This window comes from Pseudopodoces humilis, chromosome 7, assembly GCF_049639895.1.
Source record: "Pseudopodoces humilis isolate 2021_Gansu_Grassland_sample_001 chromosome 7, ASM4963989v1, whole genome shotgun sequence".
NCBI classification, from domain to species: Eukaryota; Metazoa; Chordata; class Aves; order Passeriformes; family Paridae; genus Pseudopodoces; species Pseudopodoces humilis.
Window position 1 is genome coordinate 56,427,828 of NC_142206.1, and position 20,783 is coordinate 56,448,610.

General features: G+C 47.4%; 1 protein-coding gene and 1 long non-coding RNA gene across 2 annotated transcripts in view; one reads left to right on the forward strand and one right to left on the reverse strand.

Annotated features, from left to right (window-relative positions):
• SYNE2 (spectrin repeat containing nuclear envelope protein 2) overlaps positions 1-14,776 on the reverse strand; it is a 174,554-nt gene extending 159,778 nt beyond the window's left edge. The window contains exon 1 of the mRNA XM_088057691.1: positions 14,762-14,776. The gene's annotated coding sequence lies outside the window, so the exon portion shown is untranslated. The remainder of the gene's footprint in view (positions 1-14,761) is intronic.
• Positions 14,073-15,871, forward strand: LOC148184042 (uncharacterized). Its single transcript, XR_015772917.1, has 2 exons — positions 14,073-14,276; positions 15,579-15,871. It is a non-coding gene; the product is annotated as an uncharacterized LOC148184042 (long non-coding RNA).
• The last annotated feature ends 4,912 nt before the right edge of the window (positions 15,872-20,783 follow it).

Here is a 20,783-nt window from a genome sequence, read left to right on the forward strand (position 1 = left end):
ATTTTTAGCCTCCTTCCCAAAAGGATAGGAAATTTCAAACTTTTTTCTTTAAACACAGACATCCACTCAACAAATCCACAGTGCAGGTTATGAAGACACCCAGCTAATAACAGGTAAATTTATGCTAAAGCTTTTATGTCCCTCAAACCCTCAATTCACCATCCAATACAGCAGATGCATTTTGCCCTGCCTCAACAGAAGACTCCACAGCTTTGAAGGGGAGACACAAACACAGTCTTGGAGGACACACCTGCAAGGATTAGTCTTCTTGAAAAGGTACAAGGTACAGATTGTCTGAGAAGGGATTATACAGGGACAATATGCCTGCTTTGTCCTCCTCCCTGCCCCAAATTTCATTCAAATACAGCATTATCAACTCAAACTATATGATTACAGGCTCTGAAGAGTCTAAAAAATCAAGCTCTGAAGAGTCTAAAACCACCAGCCAGCAATGGTTTTCATTGGCAGTAGGAAGGCTCATCTTTTCTACCTCATATTTAAGTCACTCATTTTGTTTCGCAACAACTCAGTGAACTGCAGAGCTAAACCAATCCCTTCCCCTCCAAGAAATGCTGGACAACTAGGAAATATATATCCAGAGTGCTGAAAAATAAATCAAATGCTTTCAAACTCTGCCAGTGGGGATAAAAACAAAGGTGAAGGGAATGTCCTTGTCTCCCCCTCTCTCTGCAGAGTCTAGAGTTAATGCAGGAAAGCATTAACTGCTTACACCTTGGGACAGCCTGTGAAGTATCACAGAATCAAAGAGGCAGTTCCAGGCACACTGGGATCTTACTTCCACTGGATTCATTTCCTGTGGATTAATTTATGTGAATTGGACCAGTGCAAGCTCATCTTTTCTTCAATGTACAAGAAAGGTGCCATTAGCAATGTCCTCCTGGAGAAGAAAGCTTTCCATGGTGTTCTCCAAAGGGGCAAAATCTTGGTCATCTGGGCTCAATCCACAGCTCAAATGGTTAAACCACCAACATAAGCTTTCCCTGTGATGAGAGCACTCCTAAGACTCAAACCCTTCATCCCATACCTCTTCAGCTATTTCCACAATGGGCACCTAAAAACATTGATGGAAATTATATCAGCACAGTTGTATCACATCAATTCTACTGTAATCTCCCTTCCTCTACCAAATTTAGTTGATGTTAGCCAGCAGATTGCAGCAAATCCTGGACATTAACATACACACATAGGCACACTGAAAAGAGAGAAACCTAAGAGCAAGTAGCAGACTGCACATCTCAAGGAACTAACATGAAAATAATCATACCCAGGCTTTACATTCCATTATCATAAGAATAGACAACACTGATTTAAATACCTTGTCTCCAGTGAGGCTTAAGTCTTAATGAGACCTAAGAGATGCTCTTCTTAAGCAGGGTCTTTATAAGGACATTCTTGTCTCAGAAGAAAGGGTGAAAAAAGTTTCAGATGGATTTAGAGGATTCATTAGAAAGGATTTCACAGCCTTAACATTAGTTCAGATCAGGGTGGTTTGCAAACCTTGGCTTTCAGCTGTTCCAAGTACCGCAGATGGCAAGATTCCATCGCATGGAAAACCCAGCAGCTACACAGCACACTCCTTAGTTAAACCACTGCCATCCTCAAAAAACAATACCTGTAACTACACCTAAAACAGGAAATGGGTATTTCATCAACTAATTCAAAGCTACCTCTACAAAGAAGCTAGTATTTAAGAAGCAGGCAAATTAGTTGCTCTGATTTCCACATTGTCCCAAGTAAGAACATTTTTTTAGCCCCCGAGTTCCCAGCTAACTTGTGCAAGTCCCTGCACAGATGTACCCTCACGGCCCTCCACAGGAGCCAATCTTGAAAAATCATATGCCATGAAATTAGCTCCATTTTGCACTCCTTAAAGCTGAAAGCAGCAGAAACCTTGCAAACAAGCCCAGCTAGAGGTAGCTAAACATTATAACCCACAGTTTGTAAATCCCTGCTTCATTGGTTTTGCCTTTGGAGATCCATGCCCCACACTTTCCCAATTATGTTGGCTACATGCTTTCCACTGGTGTTGCAATATGAATTGCAGACATCTTTTCATGGCATCTCCAACTGCTTGTTTTTACTTTTCCTCCTTTGAAGTGCCACTGATTATTTATGACCCACTCAGGGACTCAAAGACCTGCCCTCCATAGAGGCCTCTCCATGTAAACTGAAGTCTGTTCCTAGCAACAGATTATTATTACTCATGCACTGAGCCAAGCCAACATCATGTACAGAAACAGCAGATTTTTATCTTTTAACCAATCCAAAGGCAGTAGAGCTCCACAGTGCTGACCAACTGAAGACCCTTTCCTTTTTGGCTATTAACTAAGATCTCTGTTTATTTTAGATTCAGAAAGAAGCAACATTCAGAGGTGTGAGTCTTGAGCCTTGCAAAGTGCTACTGAGACATCTTTTTTTGGTAAGCTATCTTTCTGCAAGTTTGACAGAGCCTCCCCAAGGCAAATTGTTGGCATTCAAATCATGACCCCATGACCTAAATAATTACCACAGGAAACTCCATATCAAGTTGGTTTGGTTTCCACTCTTTTATAATATTTTCCCGTCACTTCTGATGTACTCACACCTCTGTTAAGCCTGAGAAGTTCACAAAGCACTTCAGTCTGATGGTCCTGCTTTCTCCTCAAGACTTCACTTACAATGGTTTCACCATGTTTTCTCTCAGTGGTGGGGAAAAAAAGTCTGTTTAAAGGATCCATTTTCTATCACCTTTGCATTTAAGCACTCTTTTGTTGTTTTTGGTTTTTTTAAGCTCCTACACTAAACTGAAGTTCGCCCCTTCCACCTTTAAAGCACTTGCCAACATCTCTCTTCTGGGCCATCTCAGATTGTATCACGTTCCCAGCTGGAATGTGATCACACAGAAAACATGCTGATCCTCCTCCCTTCAAAGCCAGATCCTCAGGAGACAAAAATCAGGACAGCATCATCGACAGATCTACCTTGACTTCCCCTCTGGAGGAACTGACAACTTCTCTATATCTGGCAGAAAAAAAAAAGTTGTCATCATCCAGTATGTAATAATGACATATTCTCTGTGCTTCCCTGGAGGAAGAGAAGTGCTTCCATTAGTTTTCCATCCCTCTGAAGGTGATACAGAAAAGAGGCTATAGCCTGCTGATCCTACATAACACCCAACAGCAGTCAGATGGGTATCAGCCAGTCTTTTAATAAGTGGTATTAGTGCATGTGGCAACAGAGAGACTCTGCACTGCCTGAAATGAAGTTGAAATAAACCTGCCCTTGGGTACTCCTATGCTATCAGAAGCTGGACATGAAGGAATCGAAAAAATAAAAGCTTGGAAAAGACTGAACAACTCTGCTCAAGTAGAACCAAGCCAACAGGGCATTAGATAGATCTGCAAGACACCAAGCCCGGAGAACGTAAGATCTTCAGGAGATTCAGAGCTGGACATGAAGCTTCACCTCACTGCCACAGAAATTATCTTGTCTCGTGTGACCTGATGCTCTGGAACCAAGTGGAAAGTAAGGACTCCTCCAAAGAAGAAGAACTGCATGACCAAGGCAGCTCTTACAAGTTTATTTATGACAAGCAGGAGCAGTACATTTTTGTTATCCAGAGACTTCCCAGTGACCTATTTATAGTTTCTGAAAACCAGCCAGGAGAAGCATATGAGTATACAAAAGCCACACCATTTTTAAAGGCCAGCAAATGTTGCTGGTTTGTCTTTGATTTACACATCAGTAACACTTCCTGTAAGAGAAGCACAATGGATCTTCTCATTGTGTTAATCAATTTTAAAACACTGTTATCTAAGTGTCTTTCTTGACCTTTTCTCTTTTGGGGGGTGGTAATATATCAGTCATCCCGGTACAATTACACAGTTTGAAAACCGCACTAACTCCATGCTGATGTTAACACACACAGAGAAATGCTTTTATTAACAGAGCTAAGCCTTGTTCACACAGTCACAAAGGTTGACCCATAGAGGTGCACGATGCAATTACTTGCCCTCAGAATAAGAGCCTCTCTCACATTTATCTGTTCCCAAGTGGGAAGGCAGTGCCAAAGCACACTGACTAAAATTGCAGAAACAATTCGGTTTTCAACTGGTTTCCAAGATTTTCCATGTTGTTAATAAACACAAGAACTGCTCAGGACTTAAAGTCACAGTTATTAAGGTGAAAAAGAGGACTGTTGAGTGCCTGGAGGCTCAGGAGGCTGATGCCATACATCTCAATCACCCCAGGGTCCGCTGCTATGCAGGAAGCCAAAAACACCACAGTGACTTCATGCCTCCATCAATGTCAGGGGCTTGGGTGACAATTCAATCTCCAAAACACAAAGCCCATCAGTGCACCCTGGCCCAAACTACCTGTGCAATACCCAGAAGCCTCCAATTATGTCCAAAAAGCCATGTCATTTGAACAGTGTGCTGCTGTGAGGCCGGAATGGAAAAGCTTTTCCAGAGCAGGGGTTGATTTCACACTCCCCTGCCAGCCAGAGCAGCTCCAAGGCCGCTTCCCGCAGATAACGGGGCTGTGGGGAAGGGTTATCACAAAAACAACATGAGAAACATGGGCTGGCTCCAGATCCACGCTGTACCTGGGAATCACATCCAGCGCACAAACACGACCTCCTCCTACGCGCAGGGTGAACTGGGAGAGCGGGCAGCGAGATGACAATCGCCGTCATTTCACTCCTACGAGACTTTCTCCCTTTTCCCACGACAGACTGTGGGACAGACTGGCTGCCTGTCCCTGGGCTCAGGCTTTAGGCAGGCACAGCACAGAGCAGCCACGCTGTCCCTGGCCACCTCTGGGAAGGGGAAGGGCGCAGCGCGGCCGGGCAGCGCCGCAGACGGACAGACAGACCTCTGACCTTTGGCTGTGCGGCTCCCAGAGGCGCACACAGCTCCGCTGCTCACAGCCCTCCTTGGCCTTCCTGGCCCCCAGTCAGACTGTACAGCAGGGAAGGGATGGGAAGGAGGCAGGAAGGGCCTGCAATCAGTTTTAGCTCTCATGCCTGATAGAACAAGCTGGGCAGTGCTGCCTACACTAACTCAGCAAGAAGCAATGCAACAAGTTATTTACAAGTATTTCCTTCCCTCCCCTGAATTGCAACTGAACATCAGTATTTTAATACAGACTCACAGGCACACTGGAACCACTTTACATGGTAAAGTGTATTTATTTAAAGTGTTTAATATTTAAATATATTTAAAATAGCAATTTATAACAGCTACACCTGCTTGGCATTAGTGGCATGATATTAATGAGAAACAGGGTCCTAGTAATAGTCTGCCTTTGAAGGAATACAAACATTTCCTTCCCACTATCTTCCCAATTCCCTTTTTCCCCAAATAAAGGAAACAGTCAGATGGTTAATAAACACATTATTCTGTTGGGCAAAGCTCTTCTAAGTAATAAAACACCTGGAGTTTCTAAATTAAATCATAACACTGTTCAGAAAGACGTTCCTGAAGAGCAGTAATCTGCGCTTTCAGGAAGTTAGGAAAACAGAAAGGCACTAGGGATAGTGGCAATCTGAACGCAGGAGTTTCCACTAAAGCAGGGACTTGTTCTGACTGAGCAGAATCCCTGGAAGCAGCAGGGCAATGTTTGCACAACAGACCTCGCAGACAGAGCCATTGACGGTACCAGGAAAGGGGAGGAAAGTGAATTACACCGTGGATTTGGGAGCCAAAAGAGAAAGGGCATGTCTCAAGCTAAATTCATCTGCCTTGGCAGTATTCCTGCAAGGATCACAAACTTGTGACCACTAAATATAGCAGAGAAAAGGAATCTATTGCAAGTAACTCTCTCCAGCAGTGCTCACTGTTTTACGCAGCCAGAAGGAAAACACAAAAGAGAGGTTTGTCAAGCAAATGGCAAACGAAGCTTGCCGAATTTGAAGGGCAAATTACAATTTAAATGATGGGTCCTAGCCTGTCAGCTGTGAATTCATCAGCTTCTCTCTCAAGCGTGTCCAATCAAGGCTACAGCGATGCAAGCCTCCCCAGCACACCTCTCCTCTGACTTGGAGGGGCTGCCTCTCCAAAGAATAAATATCTCATGTCCCTTTAATTCTTCCAGTTGAAAATTCCCTTTAAAGTGTTAGTTCAGGGTCTTGTTTGTTTTATGCCTTCTGTCCCACATACTTGGAGGACTGTGGGCAGAGGAGCCTTTCTACAAGCACAGCCTGCACGTTCGCATGCCTGTGCTAGTTCTGCACGTATGAAAGGGGCCCCTCGACAGTGGTGTCTCCCACACTGTCAGTGCAGGACCTTCTCCACTAAGAAAAGCACTTTCCTTTACCACTTAAGACAAATAAAATACCTTTGTCTTTGCTTTTAAATAATTAGCTGCTTCAGGGGAAAGAAAAAACCCCAGAAACCTAAATCTCTGATTTATTGTATTGTTTCAAGCTTGTAGAGTAACTTTTTGTGTGCAGTGAAAACCTGGCAATCACTGTTCCTCCTGCCAGTGAAGATCACTGATTACTGATGCCAGAGAAGATCAAACAGCCAAAGGGGTCATAGGCAACCCAAGAGAAAGAACTTGGTGTTGCACAGTAAACTGCTAGAATAAACTGTTCTTGCTAAACAAAATAAAAAAAAAAAATACAGGTGCAATTGCAAAGCCAAGTACTCCAAATTAGAAACAGCCCAGATTAATGAATGCCTTACTTATATCTGCATGCCTTCTTCACACTCAGGGTGACAACAGTCTTCCCATCCAAGTCTGAATCACAGGGTGTCCAGGCTGTTTTCTCTGAGAATCAGGATTTCTTAACAACGCACACAAACCAGGACAGATGCCCGTGAGCCCCGTGCATCTCCCTCGCTGAAAGGCACCGGCATTACTACTTACACATAAGTTACTTACAGACAAGTCCAGTCAAGCACCAGAGGCTGTGTTGCGTAAGCAGAGCCGCTGCACCATCCTGTCCCGGGCCAGGCAGCACGGCCGGGGCCAAGCAGGTGAGGTAAGACATGAGCCAACCCAGCCCGAGCCAACTCCAGCCCACTGAGGCTTGTCTCTGTAGATTTTAGGGACACACCTCTCAGAATCACCATTCAGAACAAAACCCCAGCAGGGAGATGGCGTGTGATCACCAACACAAGCCCTTGCAACAGGATATGCTTCAATTTCCTCACAATGCACACACTGGCTTTCAGTACAGTGAACTCCTGGACTGGCTTCTCGCAGAATTTTTGCAAGAAGAAACAGATTTAGAGTCACCTCTGAGCTCTGCAAAGGTGATGCCTTCACTCACCAACATTATCAGTAAAGCCATTCCAAGGCTACCTACAGCACCAGGAAGGCACAATTGCTCTGCAGGAACACTGTTTGCTCACACTAAATTGCACAGATACCCACTTCCACCCCCTTAGGAACTCCTGAGGTGACCTGGACATGTAATTGGGAAGAAAATCCAGACTTCTCACTTCTCCAAAATGAAGCCGGTCCTGCTCTAGATTCCCTCTTCCAATAACAAGCTCTGCTTTCTCCATCCCAGGGGTATTTCGTCACCAGCATTCCACCCAGTTTTGCATAAGAGACAACGCTGCACACAGTTTATCATACACGCTTTTTCTTTTAAGAAAAACAACAAACCTACCAAACAACCCTAAACCTGTCAGCCTGCTAACTGTAAAACCACTCGTTACAGTCTGAGCAGTTGAAGAAACAGAAGGACAATGCCAGGAAATACCTGGAATTGATCTTCAAAGTTTATTTTTGGAGACTGGCTTTTCTCCCAGCTCTTATTTAATAATTTGCTCTTTCCCTCCTCTCGCCAGTTGTTGTTTCTGGGGTCAAATTGCAATCTGCTTCACCTCCTGGAGTTCACCCACAGACCCTCTAAGAAGAACTTCAGGAATCAAATTCTGGCTCAGACAACACATTCTTTCTATTTCATGGCTATCATATTCTTTCTCATGTATCAAGAAAGATAGAATAGTCTGGTATTTGTCTAGAAGCAGACGTGCACAGGATCCATTTAACACTCAGTACCTGCCTGTGCTTCATATCTCTGCTACACAAGCAAATTTCTTCAGCAAAGTCACTCCCTCGACATTTAGCTCATTTAGAAAAAGAAGTCTTTCTTCTGTGAACTAGTTCTCCACACTGAAGAATTTTTTCCTTGGCCTACCTGATTTACCAGCACAGATAGGCTTTTGCTACAAGAGCTGGTGATTTCTTTTCCATGCTGCTAAATAACACAATGGTGGCAGCAGCAGCACATCAGAAGTGACCAGGGTGTGGCTCCCCGCATGGCTCCCTGAGGTTTGCATTTAGATATTATCTATTGCACACTTGGATGTGCCTGTTTAAAGAGTTTCCACACATCACCCAGCCACCAGGGAACAGCCACACCTGCTGTCCTGGGCAGCATAAATGGTTGCACATTTACCCCAAGGTTTAGGTGCTTGTGACTGAGAGCACCCACACAGTCACCCACAGCAACCTCGTGCGTGTACAATACATCAGCATTGTGCCTGAACCATGGGTTTTTGCAAGAGAAAGGACAGGGAAAGGAGGATGAGTCATTTTGCAAAAGGTTTCCATCCAAATGAAGTGAGTACCTACCGGGTGCTGTCCACCACTGAGAGCCAGTGCCAGCCTCGCCCCCGGGAGTGCAGCAGATTGCAAGGCAGCTGCGAGGAGCTCGGGCAGGAGAAGGAGCACACCCCTGGGAGCCCACAGTGTCCTCATTGCTTCCACCTCTGCCACTAACCTGATGTGAGACCTTGAAAACGCCACTCTGCAAATCCCTTCGGCCTCTTATTTATAGCAGATTGTCAGGTCCAGCCTGAAGCTTGTCCGAGTCCAGGGACTGACCAGGGGTGAAGGGTGGATTTAAAGTGGATGTTGCTGTCTGCTCCCCAGTCTCAGCCAAACACCTTACACTGCACAACCAACACTGAGCCTGGTGGAAATGAGGACACTCAGAGCACTCCTAGACACGCTGCTGGGACTTGAGACACTTTGGCCAAGATTCAGCTCTCCTGACACTAAACAGCCAGAGGAGCAGTACCTCTGTAAGTGCTCATTGTTTGAGCTCAGCAGAAACAATGGAGAGGAACAGGCACTTTTAGGGCAGTTTGTCCAATGTATTTTTAGATGTCCAACTCAGTGTGGATGAATCATGGCTCAAAAGCGTGTGCTCCTCTCCAGTGACTATGAAAGGAGTCTGGAGAACTGTTTCTCGTGCAGATAGTTATGTTATAAAGTTCGGCAAGATGAACCGTGGCCTTTTAAGACGGGGAAAAGGAAGGAAACAAAGCAGCATCCCCTTGGGTTACACTGAAGCGAGAACACCCTCCAAGTGATCTGTGCTTCCTTTCCCCAGAAACACCTTGTAACTAGATGACACACAAACACCTTCACCCTTGGGCTTGTCTTAGCTAGAAGAATTTCATTCAGGTATTGAACTTGAATATTTCACCAAATATTCCTGCAAGCTAAGCTGCACATTGCTCATGAGTCAAGAGCCTCCAAGAAGCTGGACGTGCTTCTTGTGAGTCAGCTTTCATTCCTTTCCCTGCATCATTTAGGTGGTTATCAACAACACAAACCCACAAAACACAGAGGTCTCTAATGAAAATTGAAGAGAACCCATTTCTCTTCTCTACAACCACTTCATGGATGGATGTACACAGGCTGTGTGTCACAGACCAAGGGGTGTCCAGTGCATTCCTTCCCCCTTCTGCTTAACCCCTTTGCTCCACCATCTACCAACTCCTGGTCTTTCTCCTGGCAACCAACAGGCCAGAAGATTCAGAAAGCACAACTTTTTCCCACAAACCCCACATTTCTGCCTCCTCCTTACGCTTCCACGAAAGTAACTACAAGTGCTTTGTTTTCCATTTTAATTGTAATTTCCTTTGATAGAACTTGCAGCCTAAGTCTTAATGCTCAGATAACTAATGCCATTCTTTTCTCTTCTTCCTCATCTCTGGTCACAAAGAGTGCTTGTACCAGGGTCAGCAGTTCCTTAAAAACCTTCTCGAGCCAATCTGTGCAGCTGCATTGTGCAGGGAGTTATCAGCAGGCTGCAGGAAGGTTAGAAAGCAAACATGCCTCCCTACAAGCCTGAAGTTATGCCTGGAGTCAAAGCTCCGTCCTGTTTCCCCTCCTGTGGGGAGATAACAGCCTGTTCTACACCAGCTCTTTCCATCACACAGCTTTCTGCTGTGCACACAAGCTGGGCTAAACAGAATTTTTAGCCCCACTCCCTCTTCTTTCCCTGTCCTGGTCCCTCTGCATCTCCACAGAAGCATATTTTTCCACCTCCTGCTGTACTGTCATTTAGGTGATCTGCAGAGGCTGTCTTCTTTGTACCCTCCCCAACACCAGGAGCCTTGTGTGACCCATGAAGGTGGCAGAAAGCTGGCCAGTATTCAGCAACAGTACTTAGTCTTCCCATCTCCACTCCATAATCCTTCTGCAAAGAAAATGCTCCAAACATGAGAAGTCTCTCCCCTGTCAGCATTACCCCAAGACAAAATACATTCATCCTGCACAGTGACTACTTGCTCCTGGCACCCTTCATGCTCTGAAGGATGCAAGTCAGTCCAGGAAGGGTAAGGCAGTCAAATTCATGTCCTATGGGATAATATACATTGTATTTTATGATTCATAGTCCAGTAGCTATAGATTCTACTTCAGGTAAAAGCTCCTGCTCCTCCTGCAGGAACTGCATATTGGCACAGAGAGTGGGGTGAACACTGCCTGCCCCTTAACATGGATATATTAGTTGTACTTCCATACATTTACATTCCTGACCAATTCATCTACACCAGCTGAAGCAAAAAATTCCCTCTGACCCAAGCCAGGTCTTGATCCCTCCTCTAGAGAGCAAAAACAGCAAAATCAGATCAACCTGCTCTGCCAGTGTCTACATGGCCACCTCTGCCTCAGTTACAGGAGTCCTCCAGCCAAACCGTCCAGGGGAGAAATTCAAGGAAGGAAAGATTAGGTGAGAGGTATATAAAATGTCACCTTCTCTTTAATCACAGCTTATGGATCCATCCCAAAGTATTACTCATACAGTGCTCCACACTCCCCATTGCTTATAATCCCACTGCCTAATCCAGCTACTTGTTCTAACAGGCACATTGCTAGGAGTGGGTCCTTGCCATCACTGAGAGCACTCCTTCAAGACCACGTCCCTTCCCACATCTAGCAGTACCACGACAGCTCAGGAAAACCTGCAGGAAAGGTAGAGCAAGCGTGGTGCACACACAGCTCTTCCTTTCAACAGGACAGAGCCCATGGCCATCCTCTCCCACGCTGCCAGATAGTATTGGGGAAACACTTCAGTTGTGGTAAGCAACAGATAAGCATCTCTGCTTTGACACAGAAAAAGCATCTCAGCTGGTAGACTTTTAAAACCAGTATTTACTGTGCCTCAGGGAAGAAAATAAATTGGCTAAATGGGCTGAAAGGCACAGCTTCACTAGGAAGAGCTTGGATTGTCTCGTTGCATCTTTCAGCACAAACCCGGCCATTGAGAGCCCAGATCTAAAACAGAGACGCAGTTGCTAAGAAAACAGCGCTGCAAACAGATGTCAGGAGATGATTCATGGAGTAAGGGCATATCCCTGTACTACAGATAAACCAAAATGAATAAGGCTCTTTATACCTGATCTCCCAAGCTGGGCTTCTTCATACCCGCTTTGGGACTATTTCTTTAGTTCCTTTCTATATTCAGATGTTGAGGAAACTGAGTAGAGCTGAACTCACTGTTTATGGAATAATTACAAGTAAAAGAGTTTTACAACATACATAATGAACTCAATAAATGGGCTAAACTGTGGTCCGTTTTTCCCCTGAAACAATGCAATTTTCTCCCAAAGCATGCAAGCAATCTTTCCCAAAAACAGTAACATAAAACACACAGATAAAAACTGCAAAGGAACAGTAACCAGTTGGGGTTTCTTTCTTACTTTCTCTTTCACCATGAAACTTAAAATTAGCAGCTGGGGAGATAAAGCATTTTCAAGCTATTAGATCATTAGCCAGCAATGCCCGCCGCTCCTTGAATTACTTCATTGTGTCTGTGCTTAAAATCTTTGCTTGACAAATAAATAAGAAATAGCTGGCACACTACAGGACTGGTCAAGTGCTACTGACACCAGCAAAATTCTCAGTTACTTGACCGAACTTTTAGTCTGACTTAAAGTCTGACTCCTTTTGTAGGAGAAAGATTAGCTCCCTTCTTAGAATATCCACAATCATACAACATCCTGAGTTGGAAGGAACCCCCAAGGAGCATCAAAGTACAGTTCCTTTGTCCCTATTAAACCACCATGCTCAAATCATAGCACTGTATGATATCAGCAACACTTAAAATAGAGTTTCCTGAGGGTAATTGTAAGGAATTGTTTAAATAAAGGAACTTTAATATACATTTCTATAGAAAACTCAGTTTAAAATATAATTATCATTCATTACCTTTCAATAGGAAGAAGGGAAGAATGAACATTAATTTATCTACTTCTGAATAGGTGTTTGTACAGCATTTCACATGAGGGGGGCTCAAACATTGCCACTGCACACATCAGTACATGGTGACATATTATTGTGGTTACTGCTGTTGTTTCACCTCCAAATTCCAGTGTCACCACCCATCCCTCTCTCTTCAGCTCATCCCCACTGCCACTGCCTGCAGATGCCAGGGTTTCCTCTCCCCTGCCACCTCCTGCTCACTCCACACCACCCCATCCTCTCTTGCTATGACATGCTGCCTCCTGCCTCAGAAATCAATTATTTAGGCTGCCCTGATTTCAGCGTGAGGTGGCTGTGTGTGCAGATACTGTTATTGTGAGCAGGGTTAACAGCTGCCACCATGCTCCTTCTCAGAGCTATGAAGCCCCCCCAGAAGTGGCTGAAGACCGTGACACAGCTAACCAGGTGCCAGCAGCCATGCATGTTCCTTCTGCAGGAATTGCATTTCACGGAGATGTAAACAGACGTGTCCGCCAAGCTACAGCTCTGTTCACTTGGCCAACAGTCACAATAATGAGCCAGGACCTGCACGTGGCACTTACGTCTTTGTCTGTCTGTCCTGCAAGGACAGATCACCCTGCGAGCTGAGAGGGAGGAAAACTCAGGAAGGTCAGGAAGAGGGGGAGAGGACAGGCGGGACACAGGGAAAAAGGAAAGCAGAGGCATGAGGAACACGGAGTCACAGACATGACAAAGGCTGAGAGAAAACTCTAAAACTTGCTCCAAGTTTTCTCTCTATAGATTCTGAGTAACTTGAGGAGGGTGCACCTGCTCTATTTCCTGATGCCTCCAGCAGCTCTCAGGAGAAATAAAGAACGATTCCGTTTTGGAGCGACAGGGATAGGACTGAGCCCAGGTTTTGTTCTGGAGGTGAAAGGAGGACAAGGAGCCTTCCCTTAAATCAACACACACACAGAGCACCTGACACTAAGCCAGCACCGAGTTACAGCCAGGGAGCCCCACATGCGGCATCCCATGGGCTGGAATAACACAGACCCGTAACAACTGCTCCGAGAGGAAACAGGCGGCTGCCAGGAGCCCTGGAAAGATGGGAGGAAGGGAGGAAAGGCAGGAGGGAGGCCGGTAGCGAGGCGGGAAAGAGAAAGGAGCCCATATGCAGCGGGAAGCACAGAGCGCGCGAGTCCTCAGCAGGCAGCGCTTCAGCCAAGGCAGCAGCACCGGCAATAAAAGGCAGCGCAGGGAGGATGCCGATGCCTTCCGCGGCCCTCCCAGAAAAGCAGTCGCTCCCTTTTCCCGAGAACTTTGCCTGAGTAAGTTTCCACCATCAGTTTCCAAACACACAACCCAAGAGACACCGACGTTCCCAGCGGTACCCACGGCTCCCCGGGGAAGCGCCGATCACCTGCCCGCACCCCCTGCGCGCTCCCCCGACCCGGGACAAGCCGGCTCCGGCCGGAGCTCCCCCGGCAGCGCGGCCCCCGCTCGGGAGGGCAGGGCAGGACCGCGGGGGCGGGAGTTCTCTCCGAGCTCGCTCCCAGCCCGCTCCCGCCGCCGGCCGAGCCCGCCGCGCTCCCCCCGCGCAGCCCGGCGAACTCCCGCCGCTGCCCCGCCGCGGTGCTCTCCCCTTTCCCCGGCTTTCGCAGCGCTGGGAAAGCGGGGGACGCGCTCCGGGAGCGCGGTCTGTCCATCCGCGCCCCCCCGCACAGCGATGTCCCGCGGGGGGCGCGGGCGGTGCCGAAGGTGCAGCCGGCACCGAGGGAACAAAGGCGGCGGCGGCGGGGAACAAAGAGCGGCAGGTACCGGCGCGGCGCGGGGCGCGGGCAGCGGAGCGGGGCGGCGGCGGCCCGGGGCAGGGGCCGGGGCCGGAGCGGGCGGGCAGCGCCGCCGCTCCCGCACAAAGGCGCAGCCGGGCCGCGCCGCAACTTCCCGCGGGCGGGTCCCGGCGGGGCAGACTCACCGCGGGCGCAGCCCCGGCAGCGGCGGCGGGCGGGGGCGGCGGTGGCGAGGGCGGGAGGGAGGAGGAGAAGGAGGAGAAGGAGGAGGAAGGACGGACCGGCCGCTCCCCGCCCCGGCCGCTGCCAGCAAGCCAGCGCTCCCCGCCCGCGGGCCGGAGGGCGGCGCGGCCGCGGCCCCCTCAGCCCGGCCCGGCCCGGCCCCGCCTCCCCGCCCGGAGCCCCCCGGGCCGCCCCCGCCCGCGGGACACCCCCGGCACGGCCGCGGTCTCGGGGTGCCCGGCGAGAGGAGGGGATGGCCCCGGATCCCCGCGGCCGCCTGTGCTCACCAGCCTTGGCTTTGGCGTGCGGGGTTTCCCGGTGTTTTCCCTCCCGGCGCTTACCGGGACGGCGCTGTTCATCCCGCCCCTCGTGAACAGCCGGGCAGGGCCACAGGCCCGCTGTGTCCATGTGCTTTAGAGTAAGGACTTGTGCTGGAAGTAAGAAAACCTGTGTGTTGTAGGAACCGTTTTCTGGTCTGGGAACGTTTAGGGTTACAGGTAATTGACAAAAATAAAATACTTCGTCACGAACGTGCAGCACCCCCAGATGAAATTTAGAAGATCATTGGAGACCTCTGCAGTCTCTGCACAGCCTCCACAGCCAAGCTGAGCTCCCCTCACCTAAGGCACAGCCCCCAGGTGTATGACCCATCTTCCCCTCTCTTCCATATCCAGACTTTCCCCCAGTTTAGAGATAGCATCATCTGTCTGTCTGGAAGACAGACGCAGGTCATCTATGGAAACATAAGTTTGGGGTCTTTTTTTAGAACTCAGAGTAGGGTTTTTTGGAGAAGGAAAAAGAAGGAATTCCTTAGATTTGTTCCATTTGACACTGGATATCTTTCATTTGTAGACTTCACAAAGCAAGAAAATACAAATATTGGGATTGAGTTTTGTTTTATACACCCAGAGGTCAGCCAGCTATTCAAAGGAAATGTAACTTTCCAAAAGCCACTTCCTGCCAGTGTCCATACACTGGGCTTCTCCTCAATCCGTGCTGGTAAAACATCAACCACCTTAAAAGAGGGAAGCAAGTGAGAGCCTGTATTTGAAGGCTACACAGCCAAATGTACCTGCTTACTCAAGCTTCTCTTTATACCCACAGATCTCCCTAAAGAAATTCTGGAAGATTTGGAGCCCTGGTTTTCTGCAAGAAAAATTTTCTTTTCCAGGCCAAAGTGAATCCTGCACCTTTTTTGGTGTCATTTCAGCTGGAGCCTGAGAACACAGTGACTTGCAGAAGCAACAATCAAAGCTGGCTATGACTTGACTGCCCTGCCTTGGCAAGCACCTGGTCCAGTTCATGCTTTGTTGCCATCCTGGCAACAAACCAACCCATGATGGCTCTTTGTGTACTTTTTTTACTTGTTTTATTGAGGATTAATTAGTGTTTGTGTAGTGACACTGCTGTCTGGTGCTGCATGGACACAGCTGAAGGCGAAGGCCTTTGGGCTATGCTGTGGTTTCCAAATTCCTGTGTTATGGCTACTGTAATGCATATCCTCGAAGTGAAACAAACATTTCTGACTGATTTATGACTTTTGACTGCCAGCTTTCAGTCTTGTGCTTAGAGGAAGGAGAGAAGAAGATGCAGTATCAAAACCAAGCTCTGTTACTTGAAGAGTTATTTCAAGTCTCCTGTTGATCACTTGAGGCTCTTGCACATGCTCTGAAATTCACCAGAAGAGGTCTTATGGAGCCTTAATCTTTTATACCTTGGAGAACACCATCCCACATTATCTCTCCATGTTCTTCTCACTGACTTTACCCTTCCATGAATCACAGGGCTCCTCATCCCAGCATACACAGCACTGCAGGCATGCCCGGCTGTGTCAAACACAGCACAGGTCCCAGCCCAAGGTGCTTGTTTTCACTCAAATTACACATTTCATAACTTGCTTGTAAAGCACCTTGAAGATACGACACTAGTGTTGCTAATACTAAATGGTATTGTTGGGCAGGTTTAACATGAGCAATTAAATAGTAATTCCATAAAAAAGGTGCCAGACACTAAGGTAGAATTAACTCATATATGCCTACTTTGTATCCAGATCTTCAGGCTGTTGATTCCTTTGACTCTGGAAATAAGCTTTCATCTCTTTTTCCACACAGCCTGCCAGGTAGGAACTGCTAAGGCCCTGTGCTCAGACTAGAACTGCTTTGACAGGTATATGGGTGCTGCCAGCAAGGATAGCAAGTAGCTGACACAGGTCAGCTTGTGGAAGGTGAAGATCTGGAAGCTGTGTGAGCAAGACTCTTGCCTGCTGTCTACAGCTGTCCAAAATGAGCTGCCTGGATGGATGCACAGAGCACTGGGGAAAAGCCCTACAGAGCAGCACTGTCAGGCAGTGATGAATATTACAGTGGGGAAGAGGAGCCCTCACAATTCCCATGAAATTCCCTCCTGAAAGAGGGCCTGATCAGTTCAGCAGTGATTCTTGCCTCACCACCTTCCCACACCAACCAGAATGGCAAAGTCACAGAGCTGAATGTTTCTTGCACAAGGCATCCAGGTAGCGATTGTCCCCCTGTGCTGGGCACTGGTGAGGCCACACCTCAAATCCTGGGTTCAACTTTGGCCCCTCACTACAGAAAGACATTGAAGGGCTGGGGTGTGTCCAGAAAAGGGCAACAGAGCTGGGGAAGGGTCTGGAGCACAAGGCTGATGAGGAGCAGCTGAGGCAGCTGGGGCTGTTTAGCCTGGAGAAAAGGAGACTCATCACTCTCTATAGCTCCATGACAGGAGGGTGTAGCCAGGTGGGGATCAGGCTCTGCTCCCAAGCAACAAGCGACAGGAAGAGAGAAAACTGCCTTGAGTTGCACCAGGGGAAGTTTACACTGGATATTAGGAAAAAATTCTGTACTGAAAGACTTGTAAGGTGTTGGAACAGGATGCCCAGGGAAGTGGGGGAATCTCCATCCCTGGAAGTGTTCAAAAGGCGTGTGGATGTGGCACCTGGAGACATGGTTTAGTGGTGAATGTTATGGTGCTGTGTTAACAGTTGGACTCAATGAACTCAGAAGTCTTTTCCAATTGGAATTGGAAGATTGGTCAGTAGGTCCCACAGGGATCAGCAGAATGAGCTTCATAGTAGGACATTCCTTCTATAACACAGAATTTGCATGTCTAGATTCCAGCATTGGAGGGAGATCAAATGTCCCCAAAGTCCCAGCCCCAATCTAGATAAAGTGTTAACTCTGAATGATTATGATGGCTGTGTAAACTAATTTTGTTTGGATACTCCAAGTTACATTTGCTCTGAAGTCTGCCAGGACAAACCTTTGCCTTAGTGACCCTCCTCTTTCCCCTGTGTGCAACCCCCTGTGCTGGCACAGTTTGCATGCTGGAGCTGGAGGTGGGAACCAGATGAAAGTTAGCCCTGAAGAAAAATACTTAGTTTTGATTTGGATTGCTCCCAGGGATTGATTGTGGTGTGTGGACACACAGACAGGTATGTCAGCATGACAGAGGGGGCAGCAGGGTCTAGCACAGGGACAGGAATGCACACTAGAAGCTGGAGTTGGGAACAGGACACTAGACAAGAAAACAAGGGATCAGCACCGTGCCAGATTCATCAGCCTCTGTGCCCAGCTGCCCTCTGCTCACCCCATCCCTTGCAGGAGAGAGCTGGGAAGGGGGAAGAAGGGGTCAGAGTAGAAACTCACCTTTGGACTTTGCAAAGGACCTTCCATCCTGCTGGTGTAGCAACACCAAGGAAATACAGATGCAGTTTTGCAGGCATCATTTTTGGTGGCCGTGATTTGATGGACCATGCAGTTTATGCTCCCTCTTGTTGTGCTGGTGCAGCTCTTTGTGCTGTTGTGTTGTCAAACAGACCAGGAAACTGCTTTAAAAAAGCAGCACCCCCCCCTCCTCAGTTATTTTTACCCTGGCTCAGTCCCCAGACACAATTCACCTTGTCTCCACTGAGGTGCAACTGGAGGAAGAGCGCTGGAGTGGGAAAGTGTAGCCAGAAGCAGGTGAACAGGGGTCTGCCTAAACCCACTGTACCCCTCAAAAAATGCCAACACCTTGGGGAGAATTTCCCTTCAGCAGTCATGGCCTGCTTGTTTGCCAGAATTAGAGAGATCAAAAAAGAAGAAAGGAAGGTTAAATCCGTGCAGGCACGTGCAACATTTGCATACTATTTTCCTTTGAAAAACATAAAAGGAAATCTGGCAGTAATCATGTTAGAAATGCTCCCTGTTTCCCTCCCATTTAATCTAAGCTCTGTGTATGACACTGTCCCTGGCATGTAAGACGGCTCCAGCAGATCGCCAGGGCACCGACACTGCCTCCAACACCCGGGTGTTTCTGCTGAAGTCAGTGGAAACACTTCGATGGTTAAAGGTGCCCAAGCCTAAATGCTCTGTTAGGTCACCAGCTAATTTTAGGATGGAGGAGCACAGCTCCAAAAGAAAAAAATAGGTTAATAACCTTGAAGTCACAGCAAATCTGTAGGAAATCTCCTGGAATATGTTCATAATTCGCAAATCCTCACCTTTTCTTCAGTTCCCTTTTTCCCTTGATTTTTTCTGTGGATGTGGTTCCTGTGGCTAAAACAGGATGAACTGAAGACTTCTGCACTTAGAGATTAGTACCTGAACCTTATAGCAGCATCCAGGAGCCAGAACCATGCACTTAGATCCTTCTATACAGAATTGCATTAGGGAGGTGTTTACTGTCTTAAAGTAAACAGTGCTGGTGTGAACTCCCAAATTTTTCAGAGCTAAAGCACTGGATTCTGCTCATACAGAGGCACATCCCAGGTTAGACTCCTGAGGACAGGCACCTGCCCTCTGAACTGTGCAGGGCTCATTTTGCTCCATTTGTAACACAGGTGTTCTGCATGAATAAAAGTTTCCACTCTGTTTTCCCACCTTCCAAAGTGCACCAGCTTCTCAGTTACAGGTGAGAAGGGTTTGTTACACAAAGAAACATAACTTCAGGTTTCAGACTAAAAACTAAAATTCAAAGGTGGTCATCCCTAACCCTCAATTCCATCTTAGTGGGGTTTTTTGGATCACAGGTATTTACTGAGGGTATTTACCTCTCACCTGTCTAAGTCCTGCCTCAGCACTGAAGTGCCTTTGTGGATCCTACTCAAAACCTTGCATCCCTGATTGGCTTAGTGGGCTTATCAGATTGTGTTTTAGGAGTCTGTTGGACTCCTGATAAGATCAGGTCAAGGTTTTACAGACCTTTAGGAGCCCTTAAGACCTTGACCCAACCTTACCAGCAAATTCAAGCAAGATTTTGGATTCAAAATCCCTTTATCTTAAACCCAAATGTTTATCCATTTTTTTCATTTACATTAATCAGTCTAACAAAAAATAATACCCCTTTTATGCTTGGACAGTCACAGCTGCAGCCCTTATGTTTATAAGAGCACTGTAATGAGCCTGCAATCAAGACCACACCAGTCTTGTCAGCTTTGCCCTCGTGCTCCAAGGCTGGCTGGTGCCTCCCAGCACTCTGTATCTCACCAGCAGCTTGGCATCTCAGTTTTGGCTGTATTTCTCAGAACTTGTGTGAGAGAAACCTGCCAAGAAACACTGCTCAGCTGACCACAGCAGAAGCTTGAGAAACACAGTGTATTGGTCCAATGCTAGGAAATAACAGCAGCTGGACAAGCAGCTTTTTTGTGAAATAGCTCCAACGGCAGCTGCAAGCTCAGGTGCTCGTAAAACAAAACCGGGCAGCAGAAGGCAACCAAGGGCTTGGGCATTTTCCTCTTCCTGGCCTCCTCTCACCCCTGAAGCACTTTCACTGAGGCTTAGACAAGACCTGCAGTAGTTTCCCTTTGAGCAGTGTTTTAATTCCTTTCCTTGCCACCTCCAAGAATGGAAAGGAAATGAAGGGGGAAAAAAAAACTTTCTCTGTAGTTGCAGGTATTGATAGTTCTAGGACACACCTGAGCTGAGGACTGCACAGCCCACATCAGGACATGGAAATACTGGACAAGGCACCCGTCTCTCCCCACCATGGTCAGGGTGAAGCTCACTTGAGCAGCTCTCAGGCAGCAGCAGTTTGCTTTGCCTCTGCTTCCCCTGCAACACTGACATATCTTGGGTGGCTACAGCCTATTTTCAACCATGATTCAGTGGAGAACAAAAAAGCTCTCAAGGGTAGGAAGTGGGGCTAAGGCTTCTTTGGAAGCAGGATTTAGTAATCCCAGTTGCCACCTTTAAAAATCAGTGCCCTTGGGCCCCAGCCAGCCCTCAGCTCTGTCAACATCTTTACTGCCAACTTTACTAACAGTCACACAAATGTAAATCTACTGTGAGAAGAGGATTAAGCCCATTCTAG